The sequence below is a fragment of the Bos javanicus genome, chromosome 22 (genome assembly GCF_032452875.1).
Source record: "Bos javanicus breed banteng chromosome 22, ARS-OSU_banteng_1.0, whole genome shotgun sequence".
NCBI classification, from domain to species: Eukaryota; Metazoa; Chordata; class Mammalia; order Artiodactyla; family Bovidae; genus Bos; species Bos javanicus.
In genome coordinates, this window is record NC_083889.1 from 28,778,832 (window position 1) to 28,792,248 (window position 13,417).

General features: G+C 41.3%; 1 protein-coding gene across 1 annotated transcript in view; it reads right to left on the reverse strand.

The window, feature by feature from the left end:
- The window catches only part of GXYLT2 (glucoside xylosyltransferase 2), an 85,492-nt gene that overhangs the window by 23,543 nt on the left and 48,532 nt on the right, over positions 1–13,417 (reverse strand). The gene's annotated exons all lie outside the window — the stretch shown is intronic.

Below are 13,417 nucleotides of genomic sequence, written 5' to 3' on the forward strand. Positions count from 1 at the left end.
GTAAATCCTCTGTCTCTGGATCCATTTCTTCCACTGTTGGTGGGTATGGCTCTGCATCTTTTTGAAATGATATTTTCAACTAAGGTTTAGACTTGGGAATAGGCAAAGCAAGTCATTGGCCAGCTTTGTCTGCAGGGACTGGCAAATGCTTTTCTCTACATGGCTAGGGAATAATATTTTAGGCTCTGTTGCAGCTTCTCAACTCTGTTGTAGGATAAAAGCAGCCATGGACAATATATAAACAAATGGGCATGGGTGATTCCAGTAATACTTTACTTGGGAACACTTAAATTCAAATTACATATAATCTTTAGATGTCACAAAACCTTCTTATGTTTCTTTTGTCAACCATTTGAAACATAAAAGACGTTCTTGACTCAAGGGCTCTGGTTTGTCCACCTCTGTTGTAGATCATTCAAGTCAGCCACCTTAAGTAAATAAGTTCTCCTTTGCTAAATGCTTATTTGCTTACCAGAATTGTGCCCTGGGGTCTGAGACTTCAGAGCCATTGTTATTATAGTAATGGGGTTATTTACCTTGTTTTGTTATTGTCCCGCCAAATTTAGAGGTAGCTTAACCAAAGAAGGATCATCATCCTAAAACCATAACAACACTTGTTATGGCCTGAAAGAGTCTTTCTAAAATGCATATGTTGAAGCTCTAACACTCAATGTGATGGTATTTAGAGATGGGGGTCTTTGGGAGGTAATTACAGTTACTTGAGGTCCTGAGGGTAGAACCTTCAAGATGGGATGTGTGTGTGCGTGCTCAATCATGCCACCAGGCTTCTCTATGGGATTCTCCAGGCAAGAATACTGGAGTGGGTTGCCATTTCCTTCTCCAGCAAGACAGGATCCGTGTCCTCATTAAAAGAGACATCAGACAGCTTGTGTCTCTCTCTTGCTCACTTGCTCTTGCACTCATCTCACTCTCGCTCACTCTCTTTCTGCCATGTGAGAACATAGTGAGAAGGGCAGCAGTCTGCATGACAGAGAGAGGGTTCTCACCCTGATCTCAGACTTCCAGCTTCTAGAACTATAAGAAAATACATTTCTGTGGTTCAAGTCACCCAGTTATGGTATTTTGTTGGCAAGTTAAGACATTCCACTGAGATCCTAATATTTAAAATTGATGAACATGGGCACCATATGACACAGCCATCATAGAGATTTCAGTTTTGAATAATTTTAAAACTTACATGATTAGTTGTAACATTTATCTTTCCTTCCTCATGTAGTAGAGGAATAGAATTTACATGTCAATAAAATGAAATAAAAAACAATGATCATCTACCATGTCACAACAGATTATCCAAATTAAAAAAATAACATGTAACCTTGTTAAATACTTTGTAAATACATTAATCATTGCTGGGAATTCCAGCACTTATCCCAGGAAAAGTTCTGTTAGTAACAATACTGCTGCTGCTGCTGCTGCTAAGTCGCTTGAGTCGTGTCTGACTCTGTGTGACCCCATAGACGGCAGCTCACCAGGCTCCCCTGTCCCTGGGATTCTCCAGGCAAGAACACTGAAGTGGGTTGCCATTTCCTTCTCCAATGCATGAAAGTGAAAAGTGAAAGTGAAGTCGCTCAGTCATGTCCAACTCTTCATGACCCCATGGACTGCAGCCTACCAGGCTCCTCCATCCATGGGATTTTCCAGGCAAGAGTACTGGAGTGGGGTGCCATTAAATTATAGAATTTAAAAAAAAACTGAACTGAGATATTCAGTGATAGATATACAAGAGATTTTAAAGACATACTAAGGACATTAAAAAGCATGTCAAACATCTCATTATGATTTTATAATGATTATAGGTTGAAATGATAAAATTTTGGATATACTGAATTAAAATGTTATTAAAATTAGTTTCATGTTTTTTTCTTTTTCAACATAAATACTACCGACTGAAAAATTACATAGCTGTGCAGATACAATTTCCTTTTACACTACAAATGGTAGCAGAGCACAAACAATGTCTCCAGTCTTCTTGCTTTCTTTTTATTTTGTATTGTGGTATAGCCAGTTAGCAACGCTGTGACCATTGCAGGTGAACATCAAAGGGACTCAGCCATACATGTACATGTCTCCATTCCTCCTCAAACTCTCCACCCACCCAGGCTGCCACATGACATTGTTGCTTGCCTTTTTATTAACCAAAACAATACATGTAGGAGGGCTTTCCATTCAGTACACAGAGATTTTATCTCCTTATTTTTATGTATAGCGTTCTATTGTGTGGATCTACCATAATTTTTTTAATCATCTAAATAGAACATTTAGATTCTTCTCAAGCTTTTGTTATCATAAACAAGGTCACAATGAAAAAAAAAACCCTCATCTTAATTCAAGTGTACAACACTTTGGTGGGCTCTTTTGGGTATACAGATCATATTTCAAAATAGACATCTAAAAGTAGACTAATGATACATCTCAGGGACAGCACAGCGGATAGTCCTTAGGAATCTTGACTCTGGCATTCCTGAGTTCAAATCCTGGCATCATGAGCCCTGTGGCTCTGGATGAATTCCTTGGTCTTTCCAGGCCCCAGTTCCCCATCTGTAAAAAGCAGAAAGCAAGACCTCTACCACTACCACCCCTGTCCCCGGATTGTCACAATCATCCAGTGAGTAAAAGACACAAGGAACTTGGTACACAGTAAGTACTCAATAAATAGCCACACAGCCTGGATGGAAGGCAGTTCAGGGGGAGAATGCATACATGTATATGTATGGCTGAGTCCCTTCACCGTTCACCAGAAATTATCTTGTTAACAATCAATTATACCCCAATACAAAATAAAAACTCAATAAATAAATAAATAGCCACACTGCTACTATAAGAAGTCTCTGTGCTTTTTCTTTGAAAATGTTGACTTAAAAAAAAAACTCGCAACCTAAAAGTTGAGAGTTATGTTTTATTCGGCAGAAATTTTTAGGACTGAAGCCCAGGAGGTAGCATCTCAAGTAGCCCTGAGAGAACCGCTTCAGAGAAGGTGGGAGGATGCAACGGGGCGGGGGCGGGTGAGGGTGGGGTGGGCAGGAAGGAACCAGGTTATACAGAAGTTTGCAACAAAGGCCATGCGGTTTGAATATCAAAAGAATTTTTGTGATTTAAAGAAAACCAAGTATCTCAAGTTAAGGAATTTAGCGCTTTTCTATGTATGCTGCTGCTGCTGCTGCTGCTACTAAGTTGCTTCAGTCGCGTCCAACTCTGTGTGACCCCATGGACTGCAGCCTACCAGGCTTCTCCGTCCATGGGATTCTCTAGGCATAGGAAGATGCAAGAGTCTGGCTCACTGAAATCATTCCTTTCATATGCATCTCAGTTATCTGGGGCCAGTATCCTGAGTTTTTCCCATTCTGAGATCCTCAGTGCTCACCTTAGGGAGTGGTTGCAACCTGAGGGTTGCCTAATCTCTCAGGTACTCTCCTTCCTGAATGCCCATGCTGCTGCTGCTGCTAAGTTGCTTCAGTCGTGTCCGACTCTGTGTGACCCCATAGATGGCAGCCCATCAGGCTCCTCCATCCCTGGGATTCTCCAGGCAAGAACACTGGAGTGGGTTGCCATTTCCTTCTCCAATGCATGAAAGTGAAAAGTGAAAGTGAAGTTGCTCAGTCGTGTCTGACTCCTAGTGACCCCATGGACTGTGGCCCACCAGGCTCCTCCGTCCATGGGATTTTCCAGGCAAGAGTACTGGAGTGGGGTGCCATTGCCTTCTCCTCCTGAATGCCCATAGAGCTCAGAAATTCACATTTGGAGGGCTGGAATGGCTGATGACTCTGACATCCTTGCTTACTGATATGGCAGGAAATATTCCATTTCTCAAAAACTTCAAATGTAGTTAGTTACCATTTGCATCAGTGGCCACAGTACTTCAAAGCATGTGTTGACCATAAAGTGTTTTTTATACAGGCAAAGTCTAGTAGAGAAAAAAATGGAAGTTTTTGAACCTTTCTAATAGAATCCACTTATTACTTTGACTGAAAACAAGAGCACAAAGGTCTCTTTACTCTTTATCTGAGAAAAAAAAAAAAAAAACAGGAGAAAAACCCAACTCCTTCTATAACACTGCGTCTCCTGAGGCTAATTCTGCAGCAATTATTGGTGGTATTAATTTGAAGAGGATCACTGTGGCCATGTTTTAATGGTCAGAGGAATACGAAAGGGTATAAAATCAGCCATTCTAATTCTCTTATGGAAATTAGCACTAGAAATGAGGCCTTTGGTTTCTAAGAGAAGGGCAAAAAGAGGCATAGGCACAGACAATAGCTATTTGTATACAAAGCTGCTCTGGTTCCATTCATCATCCCAACCTGGGCAGCTGCCTCGGGGAACCCTGCTGGCTCTCTGTGCTAACTAAGGATCAAAGGCTGGCCATGGGCAGCAAGATTATCAGGGGCCACTGGCTCTCATTCAAGTTCATTATTTGCTCCAACCTTACTCTGACTTTGACAGCACAACTCTGTGGCAGGAAGTTTTGGCTTTGAAATCTAATTACTTGTGTTCAGATTCTGTTTCTACTACTAACTGTGGTCTTGGGCAAGCTGGTTCGAGCCTTCTAAGCCTTATTTTCCTTATCTTGTAGGTGGGATCAGTCACTCACTTTAGAGTGTTGTTGGGATGATTAAATGAGATAATGCATGTGAAGCCCCTGGCACACACACAATGCGGACTTAAATGCTGTGTGATAGTCTTACTGTCTCACTCTCAGGAGGGCTAGTTCCTTGACTCACAGCCCAGTAACTGGCTGCCATAGTGGTAGCAGTAGCAGCAGTAGCAGTAGTAGTAAAAGAATGAGGCATATTATCTGTTCTCAAGGAAGTTTAGTTGGGAAGGCAGATAAAGCAAAGAAAGATGTGCTAATGGTAGGGGTAGCACAGAAGCACAAATAAGGTCCCCCTAAACCAGTTTGGAGTGAAAACAGGGAAGGCTTACCAGATGAAGTGACATCTAAGCCAAGAGATTAGTAGTGAAGAACAGGGCAAAGAGTGTTAAATAGAACAGCATGTGAAAAGACCCAGTAACCAGGAGAGAACAACACATAGGCAAGTTGGCTGATGGGCCTGAAGCTTAAAGCAGGAGAGCCAGGAGCCAGGGGTGGGGAGAGATTAGGCTGGTCAAGTGGGCAGGGGCCTGATCAGGACCTACGCAGACAAATTTGAACTTGACCCTGAGAGCAATGGGGAGATGTGAAATAATTTGAACCAAGGCAATGGCACCCCACTCTAGTACTCTTGCCTGGAAAATCCCATGGACAGAGGAGCCCAGTAGGCTGCAGTCCATGGAGTCGCTAAGAGTCAGACACGACTGAGTGACTTCACTTTCACTTTTCACTTTCATGCATTGGAGAAGGAAATGGCAACCCACTCCAGTGTTCTTGCCTGGAGAACCCCAGGGACGGGGAGCCTGGTGGGCTGCCCTCTATGGGGTCGCACAGAGTCAGACACGACTCAAGCGACTTAGCAGCGGCAGCAGCAGCAGCTTCCTCTCCTACCCTCATCGTTCACATCCAATCCTCAGCAACTCTCATGCACTCTTCCTCCAAAATACACCTGAATTTGCCCATCTCTCTTTCTTTCCGCTGCCTCACCCTCAGTCCAAGGCACCATTATAGCTCTCCTAGAATTCTGGAAAGGTCCATTCACTGGCATTCCTCCTCCGATCTGTTCCTAACAGAGTAGCCAGAACAATTTTTTAAACTCCAGTGTCATTTCTTCTTGGACCCATGGGTTATCTACAAGGCAGGGCGGGGGGGGTGCTAATTTCCAAATATTTGGGATTTTCCAGGTACCTTTTTACTGTTTGTTTCTAATTTAACTTCCTTATACTCAGGGAGCATACTCTGCATGATTTCAATCCTGTCCCTTTCACTGAGACTTGTTTTATGGCCCAGCATTTGGTGAATGCTGAATGTTTATCCTGCAGTTGTTGGGTGGAGCATTCTATAAATTCTATAGCTACTGATTAGGTCAGCTGGTTGATAGTGTTGTCAAGGATTTCTAGGTCCTAACTGATTTTCTGTTTACTTATTTTAACCACAGGAGCTCTACGGAGTTCTATCTTCAGACACAAAGAGAGGAGAAATATGAAATTACTGCAAGTTCATTTACGTCAACAGATATGATCTGGGAGCCATCGTTAATTTTCACACTAACAATTACCAAAAACAAAGAGTGCTGAAGTCTCCCACACTAACTGTGGATTTGTGTAGTTCTCCATTTCTCTAAGCATGGTTTTGCTTTCTACAGCTAGAAGCTCTGTTATTAGGCTTTTAGGTGCATACTCATTTAGAGTGGAAGTGAAAGTATAGAGTGAAAAAGTTGGCTTAAAGCTTAACATTCAGAAAACGAAGATCATGGCATCCGGTCCCACCACTTCATGGGAAATAGATGGGGAAACAGTGGAAACAGTGTCAGACTTTATTTTTCTGGGCTCCAAAATCACTACAGATGGTGACTGCAGCCATGAAATTAAAAGACGCTTACTCCTTGGAAGGAAAGTTATGACCAACTTAGATAGCCTATTGAAAAGCAGAGACATTACTTTGCCAACAAAGGTTCGTCTAGTCAAGGCTATGGTTTTTCCTGTGGTCATGTATGGATGTGAGAGTTGGACTGTGAAGAAGACTGAGCACCGAAGAATTGATGCTTTTGAACTGTGGTGTTGGAGAAGACTCTTGAGAGTCTCTTGGACTGCAAGGAGATCCAACCAGTCCATTCTGAAGGAGATCAGCCCTTGGACTTCTTTGGAAGGAATGATGCTAAAGCTGAAACTCCAGTACTTTGGCCACCTCATGCGAAGAGCAGACTCATTGGAAAAGACTCTGATGCTGGGAGGGATTGGGGGCAGGAGCAGAAGGGGACGACAGAGGATGAGATGGCTGGATGGCATCACTGACTCAATGGACGTGAGTCTGAGTGAACTCCAGCAGTTGGTGAGGGACAGGGAGGCCTGGCGTGCTTCGATTCATGGGGTCGCAAAGAGTCGGACACGACTGAGTGACTGATCTGATCTGATCTGATGCTCCTGATGGATTGAGCCTCATATCATTATGAAAGATCCAGAGGGCTTTTTAAAAAACATATTAGATGATACCACTTTCATCTTTAAACCTCTTCAAGAGTTTTCACTGCACTTTCGTTACTCATGAACCATGGTCCCTAAAAGATAGACATACTCTGTGACCCTAGGGGGCACCGAGTTCTTATCAGTGGTGATCTTTCACCTCCTAGCACAACTCTGGCTTTAAGACCTTCAGCTTTTCATTATGGCTCAATTACTGTCAAAGTCAACACAGGGTAGGGAGCAAAACAGACTTAATAGGAAGCCAAAAACTTCCACTTCTCTTCCTGCCTATATATAGCCAGAGTTTCCACTGTCAGAGACACACTTACACCTTTGCTTAGTTAGAAACTAACACATAAGTCCCCCATGTTCAAAAAGAAAACATAAAGTAGAAACTATCCCATTTAACAAAGGAATTATCTTTTGGAAAAGGATTTTTTTGTTTTTTGGTTTGTTGTGCTTTGTTTGTTTTTGGCCATGCAGCATGGCTTGTGCGATCTTAGATCCCTTATGAGGGATGGAACCTGGGCCACAGAGCCCTAACCACTGGACAGCCAAGGAATTCCCAGGAATCATCTTTTGATCTCTCTAATGATCTCTCTCACTTTATTCCCTAAATTCAAAGCACCCAAGGTGAAGGAGATAAGGTGCTCAAATCTGCTGAAAAGCAGTGCATCTATAGTTTATGAAATACATGTGCAGCTCTGATGCTTTAGTTAGTTTCAAGGTTTGTGAGCTCTTGTTTTAGACAATTGCCTAAAGTATCAAAACTGTGATTAGTGTGAAATTAATGATGCCCCCAAATCATATCTGTTGATATAAATCAGTTAACAGTAACTTCACATTTCTCTCCCCTTCCTTGGCTCTTGAGATTAAGCTCTAGGGAACATCTGTGATTTAGGATAAATGTCATCCCCAGCCTGTGAGCAAAGTGCTACCAACAGATTGCCACATGTGAGGCAGAGCTTTCCACTTACCATTTTTGAATGCCCACCTCCAACTCAGCCTGCAGGTATAAGCTCAGGTGTGGCCTCCTCAGAAATGCTTACCCAAGAGCCTCCTTCCTCTTGCCTTCCAGCCTCTCCATCACCCCACTATACTACCTCTGTCCACAACCAAATTATTTTCTCATCTGTTGCTTGCCTTCCCCAATTAGAATAGAAGTTCCATGAGGGCAGGGACCTTCTAGGTCTAGTGAACTTCTAAAGTTTGTGGGCCTAGTGTAATGCCTAGTAGACATATTAGGCAGCAATAAATATTTACCCAAAGTAATGACTTCAATCACTGAGCTGTCTCAAAACCATTGTAACTTTAAATATCCTTCAAGGCTGATTGCAGAAGAAAGGAGAGGTCCTGAGAAATGAGAAGGTCTGTGAACAGCTGAAGAATAAAAGAACCACGTTCCTGAAGAGAAAACCAACATAACACCTACTGTGCTGAATATCATTCTTTTGCTGGTGTGGTCCAGTGTATCACCCTCCAAGTCTCTGTTAATGGGGCAGCTAAGTTGCTAAATATGTATAATATCCCATTTCCTTACCGCTCCAGGATTTTAAAAAGACCCTAAGAACTGAAGGAATCGAAAGGGAGCTGAAGGAGGCTAAATGGAGCAGGAAAATATGGTTCTTGCCCCCTGTGACCTCTGCCTGCCTTCTGTCTGTGAAAAGAGTTTAGCTAACGAATAAGTTTAATCCAAGAAGTGAGAAAATGCAGAAACAAAGGAAAACAGTCCGATGAGATGAAATAATCGTTTCGTCATTAGGTATAATTAAGGATCTTTAGTTCCTTCTCAAGGCCTATAGATAATATTTTGAGCTATATCCTGTGAGCTGTCTTCCAGACACTGAAACCTCCACCAGGTGGGAGAAGTTAACTACATGATGACCAGACCGTAGCCACGACATCCGCTGCCACAGTTCTTAGAGATGGCCTCAAGGAAATGGGAACAGACCGGAAAACTAAAGATAAACTGTACTTCAAACAATCAAGGTGATACTGGTCAGACCACTGATCACCAATTTCATGATGACTGTCAGACCAGACTGTGCAGAAACTGCACCCCCCCTCTCTGTCTATAAAAGCCTCCCCCTCCCCCCAGCCCACCATTGCTGGCATCCAAAATAAAGCAAACTTTCCTATTGGCTTTTGAGTGGCCAACTGTGGGACTCCCCATTGCTGGTTACAAAGGGAAAGGGCAGAACAGAAGCAAAAGCAAAAAAAAGCCATGTAGATTTCAGCAGAACTGAATTCCAAAGGGGGGATCTTCGGTAAATGATGTTAGTGATAATCAGGATAGGGTTAAAGAGAGTTAAAGGAGAAGATGGAAACAGAAAAGAGGAAAAGACATCTCAAGAAGCAAAAAAGAAACACATCTTTTATTCTAACCAATGGAAGACATCTACATTTATAAAAAACAGAGACTTGAATATAATTAAAATAGCAACAATTCATTTGTACAGTCTACAAGTCACAGTCTCCATATACAACGTTAGATCATGACTAAATGGATGATGGTCTCCATGGAAACACAGAAGAAGAGCAGACATTGTTTAACTCTGGGAAGATGAAAAAGTTCTGGAGATGGTGATGGTTTGCACAATGTACTGAATGCCACAGACCTGTACCTTAAAAATGGTTAGTTAAAACATTTTACATTATATGTACCTTGCTGTGTGCTTAGTTGCCCAGTTGTGTCTGCTTCTTTGTGACCCCATGGACTGTAGCCCGCCAGGCTCCTCTATCCATGGGATTCTCCAGGCAAGAATAGAGGAGTAGGTTGCCATTTCCTTCTCCAGGGTTCTTCCTGACCTGGGGATTGAACCGGAGTCTCTCATGTCTCCTGCATTGGCAGGCAGATTCTTTACCACTAGTGCTACCTGGGAAGGGGTTAGATTCTGGGACAAATGTTTATAGTCCCCAAGCCCTTCTCATTCTACAAAAAGACAAACTGGATAGAAGAGGATTTCTGGGGCTATTTGGACTTTTTCCTCTGGAACCAAAATTCCTGTTTCCAAATAAAACTCAGAACAAAAAGAAAATTTTACATTTCAATACATATATGCAACTTGATCAAAATTAATTCCTTTTTCTTCCACCATTCTATCATATCCTTTTTCAAAAAACTTACACGGACCTATCTTGAAGCTATTACAGAGAAAATAAATTTGGGTGAAACGGAGAAAGACAGGTAATGACAAAGATGTCCATTGATGGCTGGGTAACCTCTGAGAGATCCTCTAGTAAATAGAGGTGGCAATCTAAGAGAAGAATTTATGATTTGGAATAATGCTGAAAAGTTAAGAAGTGAACTCATTCAGAATGCAAAGGGCCCTGAAAAACCATGCTGAGGGGTTGTCCCGACTTGATCCTATAAGACAACAGGAACTCTGGGCTGAGAATCCACATGAGAATATCATTCAAAAACTAAAAAATCTATGAGTGGCATGCAGGAGGGAAGGGACACTGATGGCAGGGAGACAAGTAAATAGATCAGTACAATCATCATTTTCTCTATTATAATTGTAGCATTTATTGTTTGTTTTAATGTAAATACACCCAGAACCAGAATACCTGGTCAGAAAGAGGCAAGCAACTTCTGTGATCCTCTGTAATTCTGGCATGTCTGTATATCCTTGCAAATGTGAATAAAAAGTTTCCATACATTATGAAAATTATTTTTTTCTATTTCTTACTGGTTTGCCATTTTAAAAACTGGGTAAATTATACAAACTCATGCTTGTATATTATAAAAGTATGGACAATTCAGCAATCCACAGAATAAGAAATTCAAATAGTTCTTTTTCTGCCTCTCCCCAGCATCCCATCACTCCATGCTCTTATACCCTTTCTTCTTTTTTAGAATTAACTAACCATAACAGTTCAGTGAACTTCACCCCACCTCAGGCAGTTTCTACATATTTAAATATATATACAAAAATAACCTTTTCAGGGCTTTCCTGGCGGCTCAGTATAAAGAATCCACCTGCAATGCAGGAGACGCAGAAGACTTGGGTTTGATTCCTGGATCAGGAAGATTCCTGGAGGTGGGCATGGCAACACACTCCAGTATTGTTGCCTGGAGAATCCTCTGGACAGAAGACCCTGGTGGGCTACAGTCTATAGTGTGGCAAAGAGTCAGACACGACTGAAGCAACTGAGCACGCATGCACATGACCTTTTCAAGGCCAGGAATTCAGATCTCAGCCCAACTGCGACCTCCTCAGCAGCCCCACTCCCCAACATTCCTAAAATGCTTTAATTTTTTCTCATTATTCTTATTACTATCTGAAATTAGTTTGGGTTTTGTAAGTATTGTTGAATGAATGCTTTTATATATGATGCACATAGTTTTGGAGTTTTCAGAATTAAAGCAGGGTTGATTTACAACGTTGCGTCTTACTGGTGTACAACACAGAGTGATTCAAATACATATATACACACACAGTCTTTTTGACGTTCTTTCCCATTATAGTTTATTATAAGACATTGAGCACAGTTCCTGTGCTGGAGAGTAGGACCTTGTTGCTTATCTACTTTGCATACAGTAGTTTGTATCTGCTAATCTCAACCTCCTAATTTATCCCTTCCCACCTCTTTCCCTTTTGATAACTAACCATATGTGTGTTTCCTATGTCTGTCTGTTTTGTAAATCATTTCATTTGTATCGTATTTTAGATTTCACATATAAGAGACACCATATGATATTCGTCTTTCTCTGACTTGCTTCATATAGTATGATAATCTCTAGGTCTATCCATGTTGCTGTAAATGGCATTGTTTCATTCTTTTTTACGACTGAGTAATATTCCATTATATATATGTACCATATCCTCATCCACTCATTTGTCAATGGACACTAAAGTTGTTTCCATGTCTTGGCTCTTGTAAATAGTGCTGCCATGAACATCAGGGTGCATGTATTTTTTCAGATTAGAATTTTCTCCATATATATTCCCAGGAGTCAGATTGCTGGATCTTATGGCAACTCTGCTTTTAGTTTTTTAAGGAACCTCTATCCTGTTTTTCACAGTGGCTGCACTAATTTATATTTCCACCAACACATACTTTGTAATTATCTACTTTGAGATATTTCCCCTTAGTTTTAGATGTGCAGAGAGCAAAGAACTTTCTGTTTGATGCTATATGTTCTCAAATATCCTTTATACTGTTAAAATAGTTTAAGATAGGGGAGAGAATTATGAACACTTGGAAAGTATCATTCCTCTATAGTGCTCTTTTGTCCTGTTTCATTGCAAATCTGTACAAAAATAAATATCCACTCGATTAAATAGTGATTCACCACTTACACTGTTTTGAGATTTTAAAAGAGGATCACTAAACTGCTAGCTTAAAATGCACAGGAGATCAGCTGGGTGCTCTGTGATGACTTAGATGGGTGTGATGGTGGGTGGGGGGTGTGGAAGGTAGGTCCAAGAGGGAAGGGATATGTGTATAGGATACACTTCCCTGTACAGGAGACACTAACACAACATTGTAAAGCAACTGTACTCCAAGGGGGAAAAAAAAAAGAAAGCATTATAATGCCCTCATTCTGAAAAAAACAAAAACAAACAAACAAACAAAAACAATAACTTATGTACCAAAAGGTCATTGTGCTTGTCTGAAAGTGACAAAAATGTTTTAAAGGTGTCATGCCAATAAATAAATAAAGCGTACAGGAGAAAATTAAAGTATAGCAATTTTTATTTTTGCTTCTGTTGTGCCCTCTTGTGGAATGACATATAACTTGCATATTCATTTTTGTGAAGTTTTAACAAAGAGCAGATTGTATCCGTGTCCTTGCTACATTTACACATGTTCCTGTTAGGTAGTTAGAAAAAGGAGTCCAAGCTGGTGTTTGGAAGAATCACATAGAAGGCAAACAAAAGAAAAAGCCCAAGAAAGAGGAAGTCAAGAACCAGAGTGAGAAGTGTATGTCTATTTGCATTCCCTTCCCTGATTGGTGGCTGGTACAAGCCCTATTTAGCATAAGGCTGGACCAATCAGGCTCCAGGGCGAGGTGACAGAAAGTATGAAAGAGGAAAGCTAACAGAGATGGAGGCCACTCTTTTGGGATCAGCCTGTTTCCTTTGGGGTCAGCCCAGTCTCATGTCTCAAGGGTGTACTATATGCTGCCTGTTTAACAAAATTCTGCCTGCTTGAGCTATAGCTAGTCTGTTGTTTCACATCATTGCTACAAGGAGATAAGAATTGAAGGAGAGAAATAAACTGACTTGATGTTCCCATCAATGAAGTAGACTCTTCCAATCAGTGTAATCTTTGATCACCATACAAACAAGATTCAGACTGCCTCTGAGTTGAGCAAATCAAAGATGGCTTTGTTCAGGAT